Raw genomic sequence first — 25685 nt, forward strand, 5'->3', positions numbered from 1 at the left:
AGCTACTGTATAATGTGCTTAACTCTTGCTAAAATTATGAAACGCTTTGGTTGCTCAGAAGTGACTGTTTACGTTGTAGCTGGTCCGCATGATAGATTCAGGACACGTCGTGGTCATGGTCCGAATTCGGACGTAAACACATGTCGCTTCACGTTGGAAGCCAGTCATCTAGAGTGATGCCTAACGGTTCAAGTATCAGATATAGAAAATGAAAATGATTTCGGTCTCTGTGCTGCTTCACGAGTGTACGAAAACGCTCTCGAGAACGCAGAAAGGAAGGCGTACATTTCGACTTCGAAATTAGAAGAGAAACATTTCAACCTAGAAAAAGGAAGAGAGCAGCGTGTCTATCGCCAATTAGGCCTTAGGTTTCTTGCTTCTCTTTATACGCTTTGGACTTCTTAGCCTTCTGATTTTTGAGACTGTTGACCTATTTTCAAAGCTCTAATCTATTTCGCTTCATTTGTATCTGGCATATCTGAGCGGGACTTCAGCGAATATCGGTCTAGTCAAGGGTGGCATCAACAAGTTATTCACGAATACACAGAAGGAACTTTTGAAAATGACTCGTGGCTATCAGGCATTGGACTGAGGTCGTAATCGAAGCAGAACGAACGTACGTGTAAATGACGTTCCTGTCAGATGCAATTCATGTAAAAATAACATTCATTCGGTTACAACATGTCCTTCTTCATGGCAAAACTTAGGATTACAGGAGTGCATCTGTAAAGCGACAAACAATTATTTTTAGTCAACGATAAGGACTCGTAATATGGATGCTTAATAAGCCGTAAATGGAGCGTGTGTTAAGCCGGGCCTCTGTGCGTTTCATGCGCGGTACGATTCTCAGCAGCTGCGTAACACATAATGCGATGTAAATGGCCAAAAGCGTCTTGACTAGGTCCTCAGAATGAAACTCTCATACAGACTTCATTTGAAGCCCAGTTTTGTTGGTTCTTTCAAATCCTAAACGCCCTTGAACGATGCTGTTAGAATAACGATTTAGTATTCTATATTGTATTATTTACAATATATAGAGTATTTTTTTCTATTTTATATTGCTGTTAGAAATCTTTTGTTGCGACGAGGATTTTTTACGATAGCGGACGTGTCCCCTTTCTACTTTAAAAGCGACGCTGTCGCTAAGACGAGTGAACCTCTTTTTAACAAAGCGTGCAAACGAAGTTCGAGCTCCGCCAATGGGATGCCTGCTACAAGACAGGTGACCTTAAATCGAAAAACAATATAATTCAGGTTCATCCCTAATAACAACTTCGTAATTCCATTATTTTAATCATATAACTCACCCAACGACAGTGATTCAACAATGAATTCGTCGAATTTAGTCTACGTGGCGGCTTGTATATACCTTGCGGTTTACGCGCCGCTACGCTCACGTTGCTCTTGTTATCGGCACTTCAGTCGACTAATCGAGGTGTACGTCTTGTCATACTGCTACTACTGACAGAAATTGAAAAAATAGCCGACGGCACATTTCTATCTATTTATCTAGTTTTTGGACAAACTTTCCTTGCCGGTAAGCAACTTTTCGTTCGCTTTACGTTTGCTCACTTTGTTGTTCACTTTATCGTTTCGAAATAACGACAGTTGCTATTAGAACAGACGAGTAATGCGGAACGGCCGCTACTTGACTGAAATAGAACGCGATCGGTATTCCGAAACGCAGAAGCGCCAGCAGAGTGACATATTCGTTGACGTCCCCAAGCGTCAATGCCATGCCACCTTGTGCTGTTATTGGCCTGTACACTGGCGTTGATTGTCTACACCTGGTCGTACAGTTGCTAGCCTCACAATCCACAGCAGCGTCATCGCCGGGCTTTGTTGCTTCATCAGTCGATCGGCTCGGATATATAGCACGTCGGTTAGATGGGTAGCGACAAATTTTGACGCGACTGTTGTGGCTGCATTTCACAATTTTTCGCTTCCCTGTTTTTGGCTGCGTTTCTCCTAAACGCCGCTCTCCCATTGGCAGCCCCAACATACGCGCTAACAGTAAAAAGAAGACAAACAAACGGAAGTAGAGAAATGAAGGCGACCCATTGCAACTTCGGCGCCTCGATCATTCATTGACCGCTAACGTCGCCGCTACAATGACAGCCATCATGACAATGACAATGACCGTACGCCGCCACCATTGCTGTCGAAAATTGATCAACCGCTGGATAAACGAGATCGTACATGACGCCAGTACAACAACTCAGTATTGAGTGTCTGTCGAGCGGAGCAGTAAATAAGTGCTGCTATTATTGTTGCTGGTCACGATGATTCTGTTGACGCAACAATTCGGCCAACTTTGTTACTGGCCTAACACGACGCTGTCCTGCTCAGGCAAATGCAGGCCTTCACTCGAAATTGCCCGGCCGCTGTATCGAGGATTGATCAAACTTCATTGCCTTAACGTCTTGTTATAACGTGATGACAAGCAACCATACGGTAATGCCAGCTATGTAATGGGAATCATGTGTATAATATTCATTTGGGTCTATCGATTCGCGCGATTTCGCAAATAATGATCGACTCATAATAATATAAATAAATATTTCAGCTGCATCTTGTGAAACGGGTCAAGTTCCCAACAAATTCTGGCTTCGACCAAAGATAACGTTGCCACAGACTGTGTTGGATGACGTTCATATAAAAATGTATTATAGAGATAATTCTTCATGTAAAACATATGTACATAAGATGTTTTTAATGATGGCGCTAGAAATGCTATTGATTTGTGTGAATTTCAAAAAGTTATTAGAGATGACATTACATATAGTTAATGCGACCAATCATCGCTAGCCGGATTGTTGAGACTTCCCCCTTCATTATTAATTAAACGTACTAGTAATTTTCGTTGGCGAGAAGATTAACGTAGTTCTCTGCTATTCTGCTAGCTTTTATGGCTAATTTTTGTTCACTCTTAACTGCAATATAAAATAGCTAATTTAAAATGCCTTTAAATAAAAATTATGACAGCTGTTATGATCAGTGATCATACTGCAGATTTTATGTTTTTTGGAGAGTTTAGCCTATGGTCATTATTATCATTATTAACCGTTATTGTTATTGGTGTTGTTGTTAGTGATTCAACTTAGCTATAAATGAAGTCATGACGCTGGTGTTATACGTTTGTTAGATTATTTTGTTCTATTTAAAGTTGTGACGTTACTACGTTGACCTTCGTGCCCTATTTTGCCACAGGAACAGGAGTGGGCCCACAGCAACGATATCCTATAAAACAACAACAATAACTATAATATGTCGGCTACATCGACCATTATCGACTACTGCTCCTTAGCATAGTTGATCAAATCATCGTTTCGCACAAAATAGCTCTCAAAGCTTGCGTTCAGCCATCGTATAGCTAATGAGTAGTAGCGATGCAAGGAACAGAAAAGTACATTTAAAAAAATCTTTAAAGAGGAAGAAAATACAAAGGCGACGCAAAAACAGACAGAGCGACCTAGACAAAGCCAAAAGAATAACCGTCGTGGCCGTAATCGCCCGTGTGCGTGTGCGCGCGCCGAGGATATGCTCGTGCCCATGTGTGTACAGAAGGGCATTAGCATAACTTCATTCTATCCTGAACCTTCCATCTGGGTCAGCTGTTGTTAGTATTGTGCTGTATGGTTCCAGAGTCAAGGATGAGAAACTTGACAATTTTCATATTCTACCGCGCTTCATCGTAGTGCTTGACCTCGAAAAGTCTCTTACGATTTTTTCCCGTGAGGTACACGATCGACGTGAAGATCGAAGTTATCATCTATAACCGCATCTTTTTAATTGTTGCGTTGCTCATTCCGTACGCACCTGACGGTGCTTGCTTAGTATCTATTCTATATACTGACATATTGTCTATATTAACAGGCGTCTATATTAATAAGCTCATGAAAGAAAAATGGCATGCAGCATCAAACACACTCATAATATGCCTTCTTCCTCAATTTAGCTTCCCCTATGGCGCGTCTTTGGCGGGAAAATTTAAAAGTTGAACCACACAACGGGATCTTCTCACAGACGATCTCTCCCTCCTCTCCAGGACAAAAGTAAGCAAACACTTTCAGCTTGCTTGTAGTATCTGCCTGTTGTGATGGCCACTGTAACCGTAGCAGTCTGCTCGGTTCGCTAACTGCCAACGAACAGACTGTCATCAGCCAGGTTAACGGCAGTGGCTTCAGTCAGCTCTGCCTAAATGTCGTTATTTTCGCTGCTTAGAAACTTAGTTAATATTATTTTTGTTATTATTTAGGTGATCCATCAAAGTAATGTGATTTTCCACGCCGCGCGGAAGCGAATCTAATAACATACATCTGACCCTTTCTGAAAAAAAAAAGCAAAATAACCGTATACGCAGGCAAACCACAACAACACCCTTGGTAGGAGCTACGGCAGGGGGTCAGCTCAACGCCCATCTGCCCAAAAGCATGTCGTTCACTACGGTGGCGACCCCTATCATTATTGGATCGGTTGCTTGCCTGCCTGCCCACTAGCTGCGGCCATCTCGTGCTGATACAAACGCGTCCGTTCTCTCAGATCGAATATACTGCAACATATATACACGTAAAAGGCAATCGTGTGGACGAATGAGCATATGCTAGTGTATGATGCGAGCATGGAAGTAGAAAAAGTGCCGAAGTTCAGCAGTGGCTACTATTAGAGAGTGGTTTGACGTCGAGTATGGTTGCGGTAAGGTGAAAGGCTGAACGAAAATAGGCGCTCCGATTGCCTCCTTTTTTATGCAAATCAATAGAATAGGAAACGAGGGAGGTGGAATCGGGTCACGGCTAGCACAGAGACATTGAAAGCGAAATAAAGAAGAAACAAATTTTTAACAAAAGTCGTAAACAAACCACGGTCAGCACATTGTTCGAGATCTTTATTGTCGATAATAGCTGAATAAACGTGGTGACTTGACATGTACATATATGTAGAGGAATAAATTTCTGATGGCTGATGTTCGGCTCGGCGGCTGTTGGGGAACGAGTCGAAGGGCAGAACACTCTCGTTTTAGTAATCTATTTTCCTTATCTGGAAAAGCGAGAGGAAGTAATTGAGAAGAAATGCTTGTTCCAATGGTAGCTAGTTATGACGAAGCTCAACACGGGCGTCTAGCACGATACTGACGTAATATTAGAGGCATTGTAAATGCAGCTAGAAATCAAACGCAGTCACTCTCCGATGTGTGTCGGCCATTTAGTTGAAGAAATGAATTGGTCGTGCATAAAAGATGAGCTAAAGTTAATTTTACGTACGACAGTACTCTGCAGCAAGACGGGTTATAAACGGCAAACCGCGTGATGGATCACTGAAATATCTAAGCTCAATGTTCATCATGGCACCATATCATAGTTGAGCTGTTATGCCGGGCCAAAAAGTCTGATTGTTTATAGAAGTCAGTCGGTGAAACTAATAAGCTTTGTTCGAATGAAACGTAAGTGACTATGATTGCGTTCTTTGTTAAGTATCGTTTCAAAACAGGTCGAGCGGTCTGCCCTTGTCCACGGCGAGCCACTTGCCAACCGATAATGAATTCATTGATAGTAGAGGCCGCCATGATTCAGCTACGACGCGCATTATTGATTCCGTCATTTTGCAAGACTGATTCTCGAGCTAATGCAATCGTTGTCAATAGATAGTCAGCAGCAGCTATTACCCTATCGTACCGCTATCCTTCTGTAATGTCCTCCGGTATATACGAACGTTGTATATAGATTCACGCCATAGTTTGTCTGGAAAATTCCCATTTCATTTTCGCTGATTAACATCGCGCCCATCAGACTGAATCACCTTCATTTTTTCATTGAGTTACTTTTCATAAGATTTGCTCTACAATGACCAATTTCCCCCAATTATTGATGAAGCGTACCGCGCATACGACGCTCAAAAGTGGCGAGACCGGTGAATCATCGAGACTGCCTGACACCCATGTCGCGATTGATGAATGCGTCTTCCACTGTGTCAATGTCGAGCTTCACTTATGTCTCGACTCGGAGTGAACGTCAACTATTAGTTAAAACACCCTCATTAGTTCATAGGAGAGTAGTCGCGAGTATTATTTTCGACCCACATAGTTAGCCTGAACGTACGTGTGCCTAACGTCCATTTTATAAGGACTAATTAAAAAAATAAGAAGAAATCAAGATGATCACTGGAAGGAAGTATCTATTACAATTAGAAAAGTTAGGACGTATAACTAAGCTGATGCATATACACCCCATTATTAATATCATTTGATTAATGTCGGCGGACGCATCTGAATGGAGACGCGTAGTAGCATCGCCAAGAACATAACTGTTTCCTGTAAATAAAAGATTTTCAAGGTCGACAGGCCTTTGAGAGACAACCCGCGCATCTATTAGTATCTTCAACGCTCACAGTGAAAGACAAAAACACTTGCTGTATCCTTTAAACTACATATAGTTAATCTATGTCTGATAAAAGAACGAGAATCATACGAATAGGACAACGGCATTGACAAGTAATCAAAGGTTTATCGTGGCTCCCAAAGTCAACTCTTATAGACCGATTGTTCATAGTACTAGAACTATAGAACCCCACAGATACCCTATTGCTCGAGTTTATAATTATTGATTGTTAAACGAACCTGAACGCACTTTCGTCATGCATCAGTCGACCGAAATCGTTACAATGAGCAGGTTTCGTTTAATACTACTACTGTCCATTCATCGCCGTGAAGCAAAGCAGTACCGTTATATTATGACACATTGCTCATGTGCAATGAGCGCGTCACGTGAAGACACCACCGATTGTCTGTGTCTGCTTCGTGACGTATGTTTACACTTTCAGCTGTCTGGTCAACGATTTTTTTGGCGCTAGTTGGATGTCCATAGGGTAAACTTCTACGTACATGTTCAAGGCCGTCAATCTGTCGTCTGCTACTGCTGCTGCTGCTGCTGCTGTTGTTGTTGTTGCGTTTCACAAGCGGATCGCATCGTCGTGAGTCAAGTATTTTTCCTGACTGAACTCGGCCTGGAGTATCTCGTAGATTCAAGGCTCTACAATCTTTTGTGCTTCATTACTATTTCATTCTTTACATTACACTCATTACTATACTCGATCTCTTCGCCGAGTCGCGTCGTATTACATTGCATTTTAGTCTGTCATCTCACGCTCGATGGACAGCTTTATCTGTTTTTTTCTTTCTTTTTCCCGAATGACGAACTCGATCACCTCTAAGAATGTAACTGATGAAGATGGTTCAGCTAGTTGCGTGTGCCATTTTCAGTAATCAAACTAAAAGGAGATCGACTCAAAAACTATTACCGAAAAAAAAAAGGAAACCATTGATTTTTCTCTCTTACACATTCAGCTTATGACTGATCTGGGCTCGATTCGATAGCATCGTTTTGAAAACGGACGTCATTCATTATTTATACTATAAACCGTATGCCCATAGTTATGATTAATGTCGTCGATATTGTGAACCCACGAAGCAATTGATGTCTCTCGTTAATACCCATAAATTTTAGTTCGTTGGACTCCCAACCGCCGTGATTCCTTTTCGGCCAAAAGTTGTGCGGAAGTCGAATTTAAATGTGCGCAACAATTAATAAATCGGCTCTTAACAATTACACCTGTAAATTTTACTTCCAGACGCACGAAACCCGTCGAAGTTCATATATCATATCCCTACGCGTGCAAAAAAGTCCGAGTACTTCAGACCAAGATTCGTCATCAGCTGCATGGCATGAGATTCTAGAAAAATTAATACCCTGACGGGTGAAGGTAAGTATCTGAGCTGGTTAAACTACTGATTTTCTGTGAGAAGTTCGAATACATTGAAGGTCATTATTTCATGGTCGCTACAAACAAGTTTAGACACGCCTTCAGTCGTCTCGTCCTTTAAGTGCGAATTCACATAATTTGACAGGATAATTAACGGAACAAAATGTATTGCATCGATTGGATCACACGAATATGTTAGCTTAGCTGGGTTTGGATTCCTCCTTTGAGGCGTCACCTCACCCCAGCTTCAACATTTCGCGTTACAAAATCATAACGCATTTGTATCTGCATTTTTTAAATTAATTATGCTTGCCTGGGTTGTCAGTTCATCATTGGCATGTTTATGCTTGCGCTTAGCCCATACAAAAATCTTCATTTGTATCTGACTGCCTCGTTAAATATGACTTCACTGCCCCGTCTAATCATATAAAGATGGCCATCGCTAGTGGAGCTTTTGGAGCAGTTAGGGATACTCTACTTGAATTGGTTGTAAATAAAATTTCTATAATTGTCTTCGCCATGAATAAAAATTGAATAACTAGTAATATTTGGTTCGTTGTTATCGGTACCTTGCCGTTGTTTCAATGCTGAGTACTGCCGGGACTGGAAATAACACGTAGAGGCTGTCTGTTCGCCATTGTCAAGTTGAGCGTCATAGTTCCCTCTGCTGCTCGAAATTCGTCTTCAGTGAAGCGCTGACGATCTTTTTCGATTTCTGGCTGGTGGTCAATGGTCTACCCTCTTCCACATCCATGATCAAAAAAGGAAAACGTTGGTACGCGTGTTTTTCACGCATTGATTACACAGACAGGCTGGTTCGCCGGTTGGCTGACTGGGATAACAACTATCTTTTGGTCGTTATTTTGTTAATAGCTAGCTCACGTGAGAACAATAATAGCCAGCTATGGAAGGCCAGACCGGCTGCAACAATAGTCACAAACGGTCTGACTGTTTCACTGACCGTCGAATCATTGCTTTCTCAAGGTAACGTTGCTTTACAGAAAACTAAAACGCTTAGGAATAAATAGCAAAACTCGAGGTGCAAACAAGTGCGGAAGTCTCATAGAAGTGTTTAGATATGGGGCCTTTTTCTTATAAAGTTTAATAATAGTAAAAAAAAAAATGAGAAAACGGAAAAGAATAAAGGGATATATATTGCTTATGTTCCTACGAAAATAAGTTGCAATAACGTTATCGTCACACATAGTGAAGTGCGGCTAGCATCTACAGGTACTCTTGGTGGTATATTTTTTGGCTATGCTTATTAAAAATCACCATGCATAATTCTCACCACATACAAACATGCACCATCATGTTTCTGTGACTGTGTTGTATGCCTTCTACATAAAATGAACTATTAAACAAGTGTGAGTAACAAACTTAATATATATATATGTCTACATATATTTGCGAAGCATATCCCCAATATAGTAGCTGTGATACAGTCACAGCAGAGTAATTTGAAAAAACAATGAAATCTACTACTATCTGGTTAGCGCCTTTCGGGCCCTTTTAATACGGTGCTAATTTCGGATTAGAATTTCTATTGCGGTCGATTTATCGAAATGTCGAGATCGAGGGTGTCATAAAGTTTCCTTTATATAGATCCTATTCATCGTAAGAAGTAATCGTGTGAATCCCGCTAGAGCGTCAATGTTTACTGTACTATCAAATAAATGCCAAGCTATTCTGAACTGAAAATGTTTATTTTATAACTATTCTTATACTGGGATAAATCTTACAACAGCCAAGCTCATAGTTGCAGACAGATGGCAAATGCCGTCCTGTGCCCTACAAAATGGCAGTGAATAGCATACTCCGTGTTTCACTTCAACGATCTGATGCTAATTTACCAAAATCAACTGTCTTTGCAAATCTGACGACTGCTATGGTAACGCAACAAAGAATACTTGCCAATATTCGTTTTTTATGTGGCAGCTATATATATATATATATATATATATATATATATATATATATATATATAGCTGTTATTACTTAGTAAATATAAAACTTAGAAAATATAAGAATCAGACAGTGAAATTGGAAAGACGCAAAGCACTTCTAACAGCAGAAAATCCAGCGGTGCCATAATGAAGAAAGAAGTGAACAGTCAATAAGGAAGTGTGCACTTACCTGCTGTTGTTGTCGTTGACTGTGGCCGTCTTCAACCCCAGCTCTACAATGGTATCTATTTATATTTATTTTCTCGGTGCCAGCTTTTTTTTTTCATACATTTACCTTATGCGCCTCACGATCGTCTCGTAAGTCATTTGAGCTCATGAAGTCAATGGATTTTTTATAGGTCTCGATCAAATCTCATATGCCTTTAGAAATAAAACGTATTCTTTAGATACTGAATACAGACAATTTATGTGGCACCTTTTATATCGCCACTTTATGCGGGGATCCAACATATTTGTTGATTTTACTACGACGATTAGGCAGGAAAACATATTTTTCGCTCGTGTACTTTGGTTGTTCAATGCGAACGTCAAGGGTATCGTAACACAATAACACCGGCTTGCTGATTTAGATAACCGTATGGTATCGGTTCGTTATGGTGTATTCTAAATTGTAATCATTAAGTTGCTATTTTCGGATTCGAATCACCGACATCCGGGCTTTAACGTCTAGCGACCGTCCCCTAACTGGCTGGGCCATGACCACTGAGTAATCGTCGTTTTTTTTTGTCTAATTATTATCATCCAATAAGTTATCCATAAACTTACTTGTTTCTTTGTCTACTGGATTTCTTTCGTATGAAGTGAAAGACGGACCGATATTATTCTATTGGGTTTTCTTACGACAAGGCAGATAGAAGAGTTCGGCATGCAGGGTCTGTGTAGATTCTTACTTACTACTCTAGCTTAAGGACTACTAGCACAAATCGGTTCCTATGTCTAGCATAAACATAGGGAAAATACATTTCCTATAGAACATCCTTGTCTGCGTTCTGCAGAAAATTCACGCATGGATACTTGTGGAAAATGTCGCATTATGATCGTTTTTGTTCCAGACAAAATCGATTTTATTCGCCCATTAAACCGCTTTCGAGATGTGTTTTGTGTGCTAAATGCACAGCGGTCGTCGCAGCGACAACAAATTCGGTAACTATTCGAGCTAGAGTCTACCTTTGAAATTTCAGCAAAGTGATATCCTAATTTATGACCAACGTAGACCATATATGCTTTGCTACACTATATGCCTTTTACTTTGGCCTAATGAATGCAAGCAAACAGCCCTTCGTATCTATCTGAACGTTTGAAAGTAGAGGTAAGTAAAATGTCTTACGGTGTTTCATGGAAATGCGTTTTTCGAAAAAAAATTACACCAACACCTACCATAGACTGCAAAAAGATCTGGTTGTTCAGGAAAAATCAACGTTCTCGACTATTCTGTGTTACACCTAGCTGGTAATGTTCAGATAAGATATAATCATTCCCAAAAGTTCTAATTTTAAGTGTGCATGAATATATGTTTTAGGAGAATCTATCGTTTGAAGGCTAATCTAAGCATCAAAACACCTTCACTAGCCAGCAGTCGCTTACAATTTATACGCCCCCACATAAACGTTTAACATCAAGGAAGTACCCCTGAAGATTTTACGGTTTAAGTGATTACACCTATTATATATAACATTATCTCAGTTCGTGAGAGAAGAGATGCGCATTACAAGTCGTTTTTAAATTAATTTTTTTAAAATTTCAAACGTATAACAAATCTGCGAATTGTGGGTTAAGTATTACATGTATGCGATGTATGTGCCAATGGTCTCTCTTTATGATACGTCTTTTTCACAGACATAAACGTACTAGTATCAGTTTTTACGTGTTTCTCATCTTTACCCTAGAGTACTTTTTCCATAGTACTTGAAGAATAATCTCATACTTTTGCGAGGAAGTTTAAAATTTGTTCGAATTTCTAAAACTTCCGTTTAAAATGAGCCAATAACACATCGTAACTAGCGTGCGTACTAAGCCAAAAGGCAACCTACTACCTACCGAGGAAGTCAATTCTTAAAAGGATTACAACAGAGCTCAGTAGGAATAGTGCGAGTAAAGGTTCAAAAAGATCAGTTTCAGTCAGGCTAAATACATACGAATCGAGTTTATTAAGTAGTGAAGGGACGATAGGCAAATGCTGCTACTATGGGATTACTGCACAATGGGTTCATATGTTTTATATCAATCAGTTTACCTATATCTCTAAGTTTATCTAAAACAGATGCAAATTTTTTTGCCATTAATGGACCTGAGATAGTACCCAGATGTAAACAAGACCTTGGAGTCACTCCATTTTAGGTATAGCACCAGGGACTTACTCCTGTTGACAACCTAACCAGGATAAACCTTACTGGACTTATCCGGGGTTTGTCCAACAACACAGCATGGCAACGACACAAACACAACCTACATTAACCTTAATGGTCATTTCTTATTTTGCCTTAATTTTTCTAGTTATCTATTTCTGATAGTCAACACTAAGTGTTAACTGGCGGAACTGCATGCTTGTGGTTGGTGATTACCATGGCAACGTACTCTAGGAAACGAGTATTAACTATTCAGGGTACGCCGCCTGAATACAGCTCCGTCAGCAAGAGAACTAGGGAGTTAGTAACGCTCAATTAGACGACAGCCTTTACAATAAATATATTCAAAGGGCGACATATTTTTTAAACATGATCTTTGCTTATTTCAATGATAAAACAAATATTAATCTGTTGATTCTATCTTTTTTACATGGTCTTAAACTGAGTCCGCTAGGATGAAAGGTGGCCAGTGATAATTTCGCCACTAAATCTTGTTTCTCTTGGTGTAGATAACCACCAAAGAGAACAAGAACTCCTGAAAAGGGCCTTTTGTGTTGGTGTTGTGGCAGAGAATGTGATCCTTTTTTCGGGGCTGCAAACTACGCGATGAGAACTCCGCGTTCGCAAGTATTGCGGCATAGCGCGCCTAATGAGACGTGGAACCCGTAGGTGAAATTTACCTATAGACACCTAGCACCTTTCCTGCCAATCCACAGTGTTATCAAATAAAGTTTTCAAGTGAAGTTTAAGGCAAAGGGTGCGTTAGTCAGTGTTTGTTTCGGCGAAAGCAGGTCCGGCCGCTAATTCACTTCTTAAGAAGGATGAAATCATTAACTAGAAGGAACAGAGTAAAGTATTTTCTCACCTTTAGATAGAGCTTATTAAATCATGTATTGTTACATACTTGGCTTACAGGCTACTATTACTTCAAGCACTAATAAATATATATATATTCTAAGAATTTCAATGCCTAGAGGCTAAGGTAAATTTCCTTTTCTGATGAGTGAAGGGCGTAGAGCCTTTTTTGCATGTATTACCATTTTTTGGTTCAAGCATTTTGTCGGTGGACAGAGACTTTGTGCTAATGTATTATGGCAGCTTTTTGTAGGAAAACTTGTGGACGGGTTAGCGATCCCTTTATGAGATGTACGTTATTATTCTATGGCCATCGTGCCTCGACTTCCAGGCTTAAAGTGGTGTGCCTGGTTAAAGTATTTTACTCAGTTTTTATATGATGGGTAACAAGCTTTCTGTTTTTATCGGTTGTCACCACGTGTCATAACTTTGAAATTTGCTTAGCAAACTGGATAGATGTACTCGATTTTTCAAAGCTATCAACTTTTACCTTATAGTCCCTATTTCTGTTAATATGGCTAAGGTAGGCTATATTCTATTCTTCCTTGACACTTCTGCATATAGGCTGGAATAGTAGGAAAATGACAGCACTATCTAATTCAGCAAAAACATTTCTTGTCAAGCTCTTGCCACCGTTCCATCTCCCATCTAATCTCATTGGAAAAAAAGTGGAAATCCAGAACCGAAAAAGAAAACAGCATATATAGTATTAGATGTTGATGAAGTATAGGCCGTTTTTCCAGCTAGATGGCTTTTTAGGAATATATTTCCGGTAATAGGAATCGCGCCAGGTGGTGTCGTTCGAAAGCTGAGACAGTAGTAGATGCCTAAAATAGTCGGAATGCGTTTATTCAGAGTTAAAATAGAGTGTCTTGAAGACGAGCGACATATGTACATAAATTTTACGCTACTATTTTATTACGATAAAGCACAAATGCTGTGCAAGTAAAGAAATGTACGCTTCTTACAGTAGAAATGCGCTATCGGAACAACAGAGCCAGGCGTGTTTGCATGGTTTGCGTCCTGGAAATTTCGATACGAAAGGTGCTCCTTGTAATAGTCGGCCGATGGCGGAGAAAGTTGATAAATTTATTGCGAAAGTTGAGTAATAGCGATACGTAAATAGCCAACATATCACCAAGGAAACATTCACCAATAAACAATTTAGGAAAAGATTCATCACTAAAGAGTTTCAAATAATTTGAAGGAAACCGGCTATAAAGAAGCTCGATGTTTCGGTGCCACATGGATCTACGCAAGAGCGTTTACTCGCTCGTATTTCCATCTGCGAAACTATACAAATCCGCGACAAAATCGAGTCATTCCTAAAGCGGTTGATAACGGATGATAACAACTGCTATACTACGTCTATGCGTGTATATATGTGATACATGCTACAGTAATGTGTGAATAAAATGAATATGCTCCATAATTTGTGGCAAATCCCACAGTGAAGTTGAAGCATACGATGCTGTAAGTTTGGCGGAACTGGAAAAAAGTTGTGCCGTAAAAGTTGCTACCCGTCTGATAAAACGGCCTCTGCTATCAACAACTAGCAAGATAATGACAAGTTGTTGGAAAAAGCTAATAAACAAAGATGTGTCGCCTTCCACCACGACGATAGCAGACCGCATGCGTCTTTAGTTACCCGGAAAAAATTGAGAGTTTAAATCGGACATTTATCGCATTCCCATATGGCCCGGATTTTATACCATCGAATTGTCATCTATTTCAATCTCTGCAAAGCTCCTATAGTAGAGCTGATCTACTTTCAATGGAAAGATGCAGAAATCGCTTTTCACAATTTATCGTCCAAAATCAATAGAAACTTTGGCCTAAAAACTATCGATATCTTTTTAGCAGGCCAAGTGATGGACATTAAAGAGAATAAGGCTCGCGCAGATTTTTTTTGAAAGTCAATCGGCATAATGAAAAATGACTATAGATTGTCATTAGGTGTTTGTGATTAAAGATCTGTTGCTGTACGTTCATTGTACAAGAAGCCCAAAATTCATGTAGCAGGTGTAGACACCAAGGATTTGCTATTTCGAGAAAAGTATACTAATACTATTTTCCCAATACTATTTATTATCTTTAATGTTATTACTCTTTTCGTTCTGATCGTAAAGGTCTAATAATTAGCAGTGGCACACATTTTATGTTTTCATAATAGTCGTCCTCGATCGCTGGGCTCACGGTCAGTGGGTTTGTCTCAGTATAGGTAACCTGACTGGTTCCATAATGATGAAAATAATAGTGACCATATGCCGTATTCTAATAGAACACGAGATGAATATACCGTAAGCAGGAAGTGATTAGCGTAAAACCGTTTATCGTTCTTCTACTGGAACCCTGTTTCATTTCATAGAATAAATTCCGTCTCATTCCATATCGAGACCGCTATAAGCGCCAACTACGCAATCGTAGCGACCGAGAAAAAAGAACGGTCAAAAGGCCACATAACACCTGGTATTCATTTACCGTATAATGTTGAACTGACCTCGAAGCTCTCAACAATTTCCAAAAGACGCTCACCCATTCAGTCAAACACGCAGGGTGATAATAACAATGATAATTATGAAAAACTTTCGTTTCTTATTCCACAGAGACGGCGTGATTTTGTTAGTTAAGTGATCGCTATGCTCACCGTTCGTTAGCTGAACAACCCTATAACGGATATTAAATATCTAGTGAAGCTCTCTTGCCTACCTATTTGTAGACAGTTTCAATTATTTAGGTCACGAGCGCGACAGACGGATCGACATAGAGGACAAACTAGCAGGCCGACAGACAGACAGATAGGCCAGCAGACAGCAGAGCCGTTCGAACTGTCCCTGTTGTGGTAATACAAACTGATGGCACTCGTTCGAAAACTGTACGTGGCTTGTCGTTATTCTCCGATGTACGTGGCGCTAGCGTATAGCAGGCCGGTTGCTATTCGTCAACGCTTTCGGTAATAGCAAACGTCTACTTCTACGATCGACGGCTGCAACGGAGGCAATGGCGGCCCATAGCAACAACACGTTGACAGAGTCAACTGCAGCTGTCGCGACATGAAATTCGTTGCTTGATTTTATTTATTGACATGGCGGTCTTATTTATTTTACATAGATTCATGGATAATAAAGCGTTTATGGAAGGCAAACGAAACTGTGTTACGGTTACGAAAGCAGCAGCAGAGGCACGAATCAAAATAAATGGTTTACATAATGAAAAACAACGAAGTGTTAAATAGCTACCTTTTTATTCATTTATAATAACAGAAAATGCATTTTGTTATGCGAAATTTAAAGGTATCCATGTGTCATTAAAAGTTAGTCTATTATTGATAGTTATTTGCCGAATTTTGCAGAAAGCCCCGAATCGGTTTCTCTTGTTTATTTATGAACGACGCGCAAAACAGTTCGCTCGTAATGGACATTTAAATTATCAGGGGTCCACATCTGGCTTAAAAAACGTTGTCTAAATGCTGTTACCTTTTTGCTATGATGAGCGTTCCACCTTATGCGCTTGTGTTTTTTTATTTATTTTTTTTATTTTCGTAGTGGCGCGACCATTTCTAAGCTACGGCTTGTCTTTGCTCCGGACTTTCAATGCGATCGAATTAGTATATATAGTTCGAAAATTTAATTGTTTTTCAATGATGAAGATATGCTCACGTAACGTTTTAGTATGAGTACGAACACTAGCGAATCGACTGCCAAATATTTTCGAAGTTTGCAGATACAGCCCCTGGGCACCGTTGCGCATTTGAAGCTAGCCAGGCGACCCAAAGAGTCTCGGAGAATTATTTAACGTCGATCGAAAATGCCCATTATCTTACTTTGGTACCCCATCATTTGACTTTAACATGGCGAACGTTTTCAAACCTATTTCAATTCGTGTTAGACATCAAATAATCGACCAAGCTATGCGATAGTCAAATAAGTGGAGATCGACATTATCGAAATGAACGCTAAAAACTAGCCTCCATATATATATATTATGTTCATCAATGTATGCTCGTTAGCAAGCGCCAATGAACCACCGATCTGTTCCGAGGGGTATCGCTATTAGATTATTATCCGCAGATATTAGTTATAATTTATTATAAATAATTAGAGTTGTAATCTATATCAATTAATTAGGAGCAGCGATCGGCAGTACACGCTCTCGTCAAATCTCTCACCAGTGGCAAGCAATTTGCTCTGACAGGATCGTACCGATTTTTCTTTTTTTACATTGGCCTCAAGACAATGACGAGAACTCGGAGCGATTTAGACAACATTCAGCAGAGGATTTCCTGCGCAGTTTTGGGCTTTTGGCTCATGTTTGTCGTGCAGTATCGTGCTACATAGAATGAAAACCTTTCGGATACAGAATGGGCTGTTTTATCAAATCAGACAATTCAGCCTCCTCTTAACAAAATTTGATTTACTCGTCCTTCTTTTTAAGTACGTTGGTCTTAACAGCGTTCGTATTGAATTAACGGTCTATTTTCATATAGTGGGACATCTGTGCGTGGACCAACATCGTTTAATTACCATTTTATAATGATAAGCCAAGCAACAATTCTTCTTCCTTCCTGACGACGAAAGTAGTTCTCGGCCGTCTTGATCGGTTCGACCATTATTTAGGATCAATCTATCCTTGCCGTGGAGGAAGTGGCCGGACATTAAGAGCCGAAGCTTTGAAGCCTTCTGTTCTATTCTACTTGGTTTTAAAGAAAAGTACAACGGTTTTTTTCTTTTGTTTTTGCATAAACATCACTCGACCGCTGACTGCTATCAAGACCCATTTATTTTGCTGTTTCGGCCGCTCGGGTACGTTCGCTACAGGGAGTAAGCTGAACTGTATGTCGAGGGGGGAAAGCAAGATCGAACAAGCCAAGTAGCGCGTCTTATAGCGCCCTTCGATTTGGTGGATGTATCGTTTAATGATTTGTCCGACGACTACTGGATATTGCGTGGATCATTTCCGAACGATTGTGACTCGAATTAACGAAGGACCGCCAGCTATGACTATCGCAGGTCATTGTTAGTCGTATTGTGCGGAAAAGGACAAACAACCCAGTAACGACGATGACGACACAGAGCTTGCGGGGCATAACAATAATAGATACGTATACGGGAGTGTAGCACAGATAAGCATTGTACTATGAAGCGTATGCACCCTGTCCGTGGATGATAATGGTAAGTTTATAGTCATTCCGGCGAACAGCGGAAGGCTGCATCAAGTGCTGATGGCCGTTGGCTGCCGTATAGGAGGCAGGAACGAAGATTGTCTACAACATTAACTAATAGCTTTGATAATACAGACATAGCTCAACTATGTTACGTATGATATAACGTTATTACGCATTAAAAGAACGGCGCTACAGATGTATCTCATATATATGTAATAGGCGCGTAGCAAACGCACATCGGAACAGGTTGACGCGTACTCTATTTGTTTTTCTCGTAATATTAGCTTACTTTCCTTGCCAGTTAGTTCTGCTGTACCCAAATAAGCCCCTGTCGACAGTCGAAACATCTGAAATGGAACGCGCGACCAACTGCTAGGTTACTTTTGGCTTGCAATCTCGTGCTAAAAGCGTTAATTAACTGTAAAATACCAGGACATAATGAACACTTAGCGTCTAATGTTTTCGCGTAGTTGACCAGCTTTAAATCATCAGAGGGAAATTTCTTGTAGAGTTCAAAGAAACGAAATCATCTGCACAACATGCCGTTATAATTAATAATATTATAATAAATATTAAATTAGTGCTATTTTCTCATCATTGACCAAGCAATTTTTTTTGCCAACAACCACAGTTGACCTGTAGCATGCGAACGCCGTATAAGCCGCATAACTTCACTGTATAAACTTACATATCCGTGGCAAAAGGTTGGCAAAGGTAATTGTTAGATGTATTCGGTGTGCATATAATTGAACACTTGCACAGATAGATAATTGTACTTGGACTATTTGTGATTTCTTATGCTCTACTATTTCAAACGAATTTACCCCGAAAGTCACACTTGGCTCCACTCATGTGTGCAAGTTCTTCGATACCTTTAGCACTTTTAGTCCGAAATTCATTCTTAACACAGCGTTCTGAGCTGATTATATTTATTAGGGCATGCCGTATTTGCAGATGGCTATCACGGTGATTATCTGTTCTTATATACTGCACCAATTACATTGCAGGTCTAGCATATCTCAAGCGGGGTGTGACGGATCCAGTGAATGCAAGTTATCCTAATTAACTTTCAATTATGGACTTTGAAGCGTCGAGTTCGCTATTATTTTTTTTTCATAGAATTCACTACCTACAGGATCATGTACATTCATTGGTACATGCGAGTCTGTGAAGCAACATAGAACTATGCAAAGTATAACGGGCAATTTTAACTAATATGCATATCCATTTTCGTTCGTTTACTTCTGTTCCACGATAATAAAAATGTATGATTATATTAATTTCGAACTGTTATTATCCGCTGACTTATGACAGACATATGGACAAGGGTGACGGGGCAAGACGCTTTAGGATGTTTTGTGCTTCGTCCTTTTTTGCATCGAAATGGCCTAAAACTCCTGGCTGTTTCACGAGTTTTCCAGCACAGCCAATCCCATGCTTGCCATATATATTTGCCGCAATAATATATATCCGAATGTGGAGGAATTAAGATCGGACTCGATTTGAAATGTAGAAAAGCAAATTCTATTTCAGCTCTTCACCATTATCTTTGATAGATTTGTCGAATGGAACGAGCCTGGGTGGCCAGACGCATAGAATCCGAACATGGCTGGGCATTGTTTCGAAAATCAGACCATGCGATTTGACTAATTTTAGTCGTTTAATCACATACAACCGCAGGTCGATTTTAGATAAGGCTTGTTCCCCATAATCGGTCGAATTCCACGTAACCAAACAGTTCGTATAAGAAACTGAGTAGAAGCCAGGCTGATACCTATGTACTATACGAGCAATTCTTCTTTCCCTCTAGAAAACATTGCGACGTCTGCTACTTGTCCGCTAGTAGAATATAGTGTTTCTACTAATTAGACTATTGTATATATTGGCAAAACTTCATTTCCCCATTAGTAGGGGACCACATGAACACAGTATCTTTACGGCTGGAGATTATTGTTTTTTTAATACAAATTGGTTTGTTTTGTTGTCGTACTACGATGATGATTATTCAGATCGTACATGATACAGTACACTTTTCCCATCACTTGGCAAACTAATTGAAAATTATATTATCTATTGGTATCATTTAGAATTAGAACCAACTATGCGTAAGTTATACTCACGTATATACGCACAACAACAACAACAGTCACCGTCACTTTGAAAGGCACTGACTACCCATAATTTGTCTTCTGTTTTTGTCATTGTTCCTCGCGTTACGTATCAATTTTGTTTGTGTAAAATAATAATTATTATTTTAAATCGCTTATGATGCACCCGTTCGTCTTAAGATTACGCTTTCTTATTTTATTATTTGTTATCCTATCCCCTTTGTTGTCGGCCCTCGGTCCTCTTCTTTTGTTTACCAATTTTATTCAGATTAGTTGAGCTTGTTTACCTGGACCGTTACAGCTGAACAATCCATGTGTCTTATAGGCTAGGTAGCTCAGCAACCGGAGCAGCTAGCCGCTAGCCGCTAGCTAACAACCCATTATCAATTCTGTTGTTTTTTTTTCTTCATTTTGTTTAACCAATTCATTTGAAATTATTCTCACTTGTATGCAACGCAGGTATTCACCCGCGCATACGTCGTATGTATGATAGTATAAGTAGGTAATAGATAAGCTGAACAATAGATCGATCGTGTATTAAGTATATATTCTGCTAGTCAACTATTCTATAGTGTAGCACAAGGTAGCGTTGTATTAACTTAACAGTTCTGACACGTCACAACTTAACTGCGATTAAATATTGTTGCCTCCGAATCAGTGGCGCAAGGAGACGAATCATTCTGATCGATGTTCAACTTTATTTGTTCAAAAGCGCGCGAAGTAACTGACGGCGTACTCTATAATCCCTTGCTGTTTACTAGGCAGCCTGCAGATTATCTTGCTTTAGAAGTCCTTGCATGAAAATTGCCGGAAATCCATCTTCTAACTTGCTTAATCTCCAGCGACAGTTTCCCGTTCGACACATCTTTGATCAACATAAATTAGGAGACGCCAGGACAAATATGTCGTGTAAGAAAGAATTTCCCAAGATGATTTCCCGTACTATTAAACGAATCCGCCCGAACAAGTATTACCACGCAGGGAAATTACCTCAGAACAGCCTCGGCTGGTAAACAGTCTGTACTCTCCTTTTAATTGAATTGTTTGATTTAATCCGTCGATGTTCGTAAGAGCAGTTAACGGACGTTCCAGAAGCTTAAAATAGGATACTCCTTTCATATCCTGTGTCACACATAAGGATGTATCTTGCGTAAGATTTCGCCAGTTGAACGACGTCCAGTCGCGATGCCTTACGCTCGAGATTTGCATAGAAAACGTATTTTTTCACTGCCGATGACGGTTCGATTCATTTTACCGTAAGATAAGTGAACTGCAATATCGTGTCTATTTACTTTGTGTGCAAGGAACTTGTGTTTCTTGATCTATCAGTAATTTTATTATTTATTTAGCGAACTCGAAATCCATTCTGGAACGTTTCAGGACATCCAGGTTGTGTGGATTGTTGTTATTAGGCAAAGTATTTTTTGGTCGTTTCAGCATACAACAAATTATCATCTCCAATTAGATGAACATTTTTAATATTGCAATACATTTGACAAAAGGGAATAGCACACATCGAGTTAAGCGGCGTTCTTTGACCTCCACTTGTTGCCTGCCTAGTTATCACTAGATAGGAATACCAAGCGGGGAAAATGGCTCGAAACGATTCTAAAAGATGCGAGAAGCAGTATCTTTCTCGCATTGGAATAGTCAAAGGTTGACTTGAGCCCCTACACTTCTACTAACACGTGCATATAACAGGTAATCGACAGTATCCGAAAGAGTCCATTTCATGGCAACCAAGTACGAGTGTCATCTTTTGAATACGTTAACGGCTCGTACAAGTTTATTTCACAAGGTTAACTACATAAGCATCGTCTCCATAATTTTTGCATTGTTGAAAAGGTCGTTCCCTTTCTTCTGACTACTGGAAATCAAATTTATTTAACAATGTATAGCAATGTTTTTCTCACCGTAAATAGACGCCACTTTAAACACCAGTTGCCGAATAATCAACACCGATACGTGTAGAAAAGCAACGATAGAAGACCGATTATAGAATCGCAATCAATGCGAGGCATAGCTTTTTCCTCATTCCGTAAAGTCTAAAATAGGCAAATCCCTTCGACAACGGTACTTTGCTGTTCTTCGTCGTTCACATAAAAAGATATGCGCGTGCTATGTATCGTTGGCAGGACGTACAGCGTTTTTGGCATATCTATGGTGGACGGATACGAAAAAGAAGCGTGGCGATGAGCAGGTAGTTCGTCTGCGGATCGAAGAAGTCCACGCATCAAGGGCATCAACAAAGACCAGATCAAAAATGTTTCACCGCTTACTTTTTCCCTTTGGCCTTCATATTCCTTGTCCAATTCGGAGAATTGGCAAAAAACTTTCAAGTAAATAAATAATACAAACATCCGCAATGAAGTAGTATCCACAAACTTTTCATGAAAATGGCTTCAAAATTAGAACTTTTCGTCTCGTGGCTTGAACTCTTTATCTCAAGTGATTACAGAATCACCACATTTGCAATTATGACAAATCAAATAAAAAAAGAAAAACTTTTAAGCCTTTCAAATTAGAAGGACATTTTGTGTATTGACTGTTATAATGGAATTGAAAATATCTATAAATAAAAGCTAAGTTTCAATCGATATTACTTAGCTGATATATCGGATTAATTTCCATAGGATAGTGATTAATTTCGATAATCGACTCTAGAGGTATTGAATATTTTTGTAATAGATCATGTTATTCCGTTAGTAAAAACATTCAATTCTCAAGTTCCAAAAAAAGTTGATTGCTTATGACTCGTTGTCAATAAATTAACAAATTATGAATATATTTAGCTTTACTGTTATGTGTCCTGCATAGATAGGTAGAGTAGGTTCGGAACGTTGTTGTTTGCATATGTCAAGTAAATATTTGCTAACTGCCTATTCAGACAATGGGATCAAAAAAGGCCTCGGTGGTCACGATGGCTTTTATAAAGCACTATTTACAAACACCGGAGTTTATTCTTCTACGAATACTCTATCCATATCAGTTGAATCTACTGCTGCGTGTGGCTCGCTTTGCTACTATTACGCTCACATGGCCGCCCGGTTTCAAAGAACGCGCCTAATGAAGCAACCCTGAGCCAGGCGTCCGATCTAACAACGTTGGACCAAGTCAGAAGCAACTTGGAAAATAGAATTAAATAACAGACACAGCAGGAAATAATAGTAACATAAATTTGTGCTACTTCTCCAGGATGTTCACTTTCTGAACAAGCATAGTAAGTTACGCCGGCTTATGTAAGTATTCAACGTAGAATTAATGTTCCCAGTGTTCGACTTATATTGGGATATATAAGTGCGTGCCATATATATAATCATGAGATTTGTATAAACGTGATGATGTCTTAATAGCGTGGTAGCTCTGTCTCGAACTTTAGAGGGGTTTCAAAAAACTGAGAATGATCTTTCAATTGATAAATACATTGTCAACGGAGTAGCAAATGTGATAAATGATTTAGGCAGCGAGACAGTCAGCACCCCCAAGCGGTGTAGCAGCACACGGGCGGTCGCAATAAATAGAGCGATAATAAAGCGATTTTTAATGGGGGATATAATACGGGAAACGGAAACGTTGATTTGGCGAGCAGAAGAGGTCGCATTTGTCGGTCTGGCGATCTCGTAAACGGCGCTAAACGCGAGGTTAACCATTTTTTAAACTGGCTAACAGATAAGCAGCTTCTCTTCGCGTCAACACGAAAGCAAGCCCTCGATGATCGGATTCTGTTAGTGTCAAATCTGACACTAGCCATCATCGTTGTAGGACGGAACGCCCCGATACTTTATAAGCCCAACGTCTAGCAACATTTATCACTTACAACGTTTAAGACATGTTCGAGAGTATCATTGCTCCTACTAATCAACTGGCAAAGATGGCACTATACTATTTCTTGTAAAGGGTAAAAAGGAATACGCCGAGTGAAACATTGCTTTATAATGAACCTGGCCGATTTACTTCAGAATAAAATTATGCTCTTGAGCGGCGACTGTATCCATCTATTGCTATAATGGAGAAATTAATTCTTTATCCATTTACATAAAATCATTTTTCTCGCTGGTTTGTATAGATAACCGTCTCAAACCTTATTTTCAAGGTTACTGATAGTTACAATTTGGTGTCATTAATTAGTAAAAACATAATTTTTAGTGTACAGTCCTACATCGTCCTCCTGATTAAATAAGGCCAAGGATTAAGATTCTGTTGTATAAAATATTATGTATGATTATTTTGTAATAAAACTACATCTGATCATGAGTGGGTTGATACCACATAGTGGCTCTTAAAGTGTGTTATAACTACTCGAATACAGTTAGCAGACGACGAAGCTTGAGTCGCGTTAAGTATACACATATATAACCCATATAATAATAAAGTTTCTTTAAAGAGACTTCTATAGATTATAGTCGAAATTAAGGAAAGCGTTGATACTTGCCACGTCCATACGGTCCGTACTACCCTTCCCGTTAGTCACTCCTGAAATCAACCAGTTTTCGTATCGGCCCGATAACGCAGAACATCGTAACAGCTAATCCATGGTGAAGAGGATGGTACTAGGGTTGGCAAAAGGTCAACCCTTCTACAAACTCGTGTGGATAAACTAGTAGCAGTATGTGCACATATCCAATAAAGCTGACGGTGAGAGGAGGCCCAATCGGCGAATGCAAAATGAGATGGCCATCGAAGGCCACACCGATCCAGTGACTCCTACATTTAGTGAACAACCCAATAGCTTTCTGCTACAGATAGACATGACCCCAATTATTTTCGCATAATAACAGTCTTGGATAGTACAACGTATCAATAATTAGAGAGACTATCATTTGGGAGTTACGTAGCAGCCATTAGTGGGACGTAAATTGATGCGAATTATGCATTCAGTGTCCAAATGTCAACTTGTCCAAGACCATTCCGCTCCTGTTACAGGCGGACGTCAATACACGCAAATACTCAATCAACGTATTTACTTAATTCGTACACGTTAACCACTTAGATTATCGTAACGCACAGGACACTTATCATCGTTGCCGAAAGAAGAATATAAACACCCTATATTTACTAGCCATTAAATGACACGAAGCCTTTCTTCTTGTGGTCGACGTCGTTAACGTTATATAAATAAAAACTATTCACGGTATATACTTTATTAGTAGAAATAACAGTTCACTTTCACAGGAGGCAAATTCTCCCATTCCCAACTTCTTGGACTACCTAGTCAGTGATGTCTGAGTCTCTCGATTATGTTTTATGGTAACGGTAGCGGTAGTACTCCTGCAGTGACATATTTTATGTCTTTATGCATTTATAAGCCAGTTTCATTTTGTTCATCAAACCAGGAATTTCGGAACTATAAAGGGAAATCTAATATATTTCATTTGGATAGCATAAGGTGATAAATCAGGAGAGAACAAATCCAACTATATTGAGTTCAACGAAGGGCTTACAGCCTGGTATGCATAGACTACACCTGGTAAGGCTAAAAGTAAAGTGATCA

At 39.6% G+C, this 25685-nt stretch overlaps 2 long non-coding RNA genes across 4 annotated transcripts in view; one reads left to right on the top strand and one right to left on the bottom strand.

Annotated features, from left to right (window-relative positions):
- The window catches only part of LOC147754600 (uncharacterized), an 82659-nt gene that overhangs the window by 11730 nt on the left and 45244 nt on the right, over positions 1-25685 (bottom strand). The window contains exon 1 of one of the 2 annotated variants that reach the window (XR_015316362.1): positions 6614-6731. This is a non-coding gene — a long non-coding RNA (uncharacterized LOC147754600). Of the gene's footprint in view, positions 1-1307; positions 2093-6613 lie in introns of those variants that run through there. The other variant, XR_015316361.1, reaches the window with a different exon arrangement.
- Positions 6830-25685, top strand: part of LOC111254262 (uncharacterized) — a 30532-nt gene continuing 11676 nt past the window's right edge. For both annotated transcript variants that reach the window (XR_015316366.1, XR_015316367.1), the window contains exons 1-2: positions 6830-6966; positions 7624-7755. This is a non-coding gene — a long non-coding RNA (uncharacterized LOC111254262). The remainder of the gene's footprint in view (positions 6967-7623; positions 7756-25685) is intronic.

This window comes from Varroa destructor, unplaced genomic scaffold (assembly GCF_002443255.2).
Source record: "Varroa destructor unplaced genomic scaffold, Vdes_3.0 BEIS01000007.1, whole genome shotgun sequence".
Lineage (NCBI taxonomy): Eukaryota > Metazoa > Arthropoda > Arachnida > Mesostigmata > Varroidae > Varroa > Varroa destructor.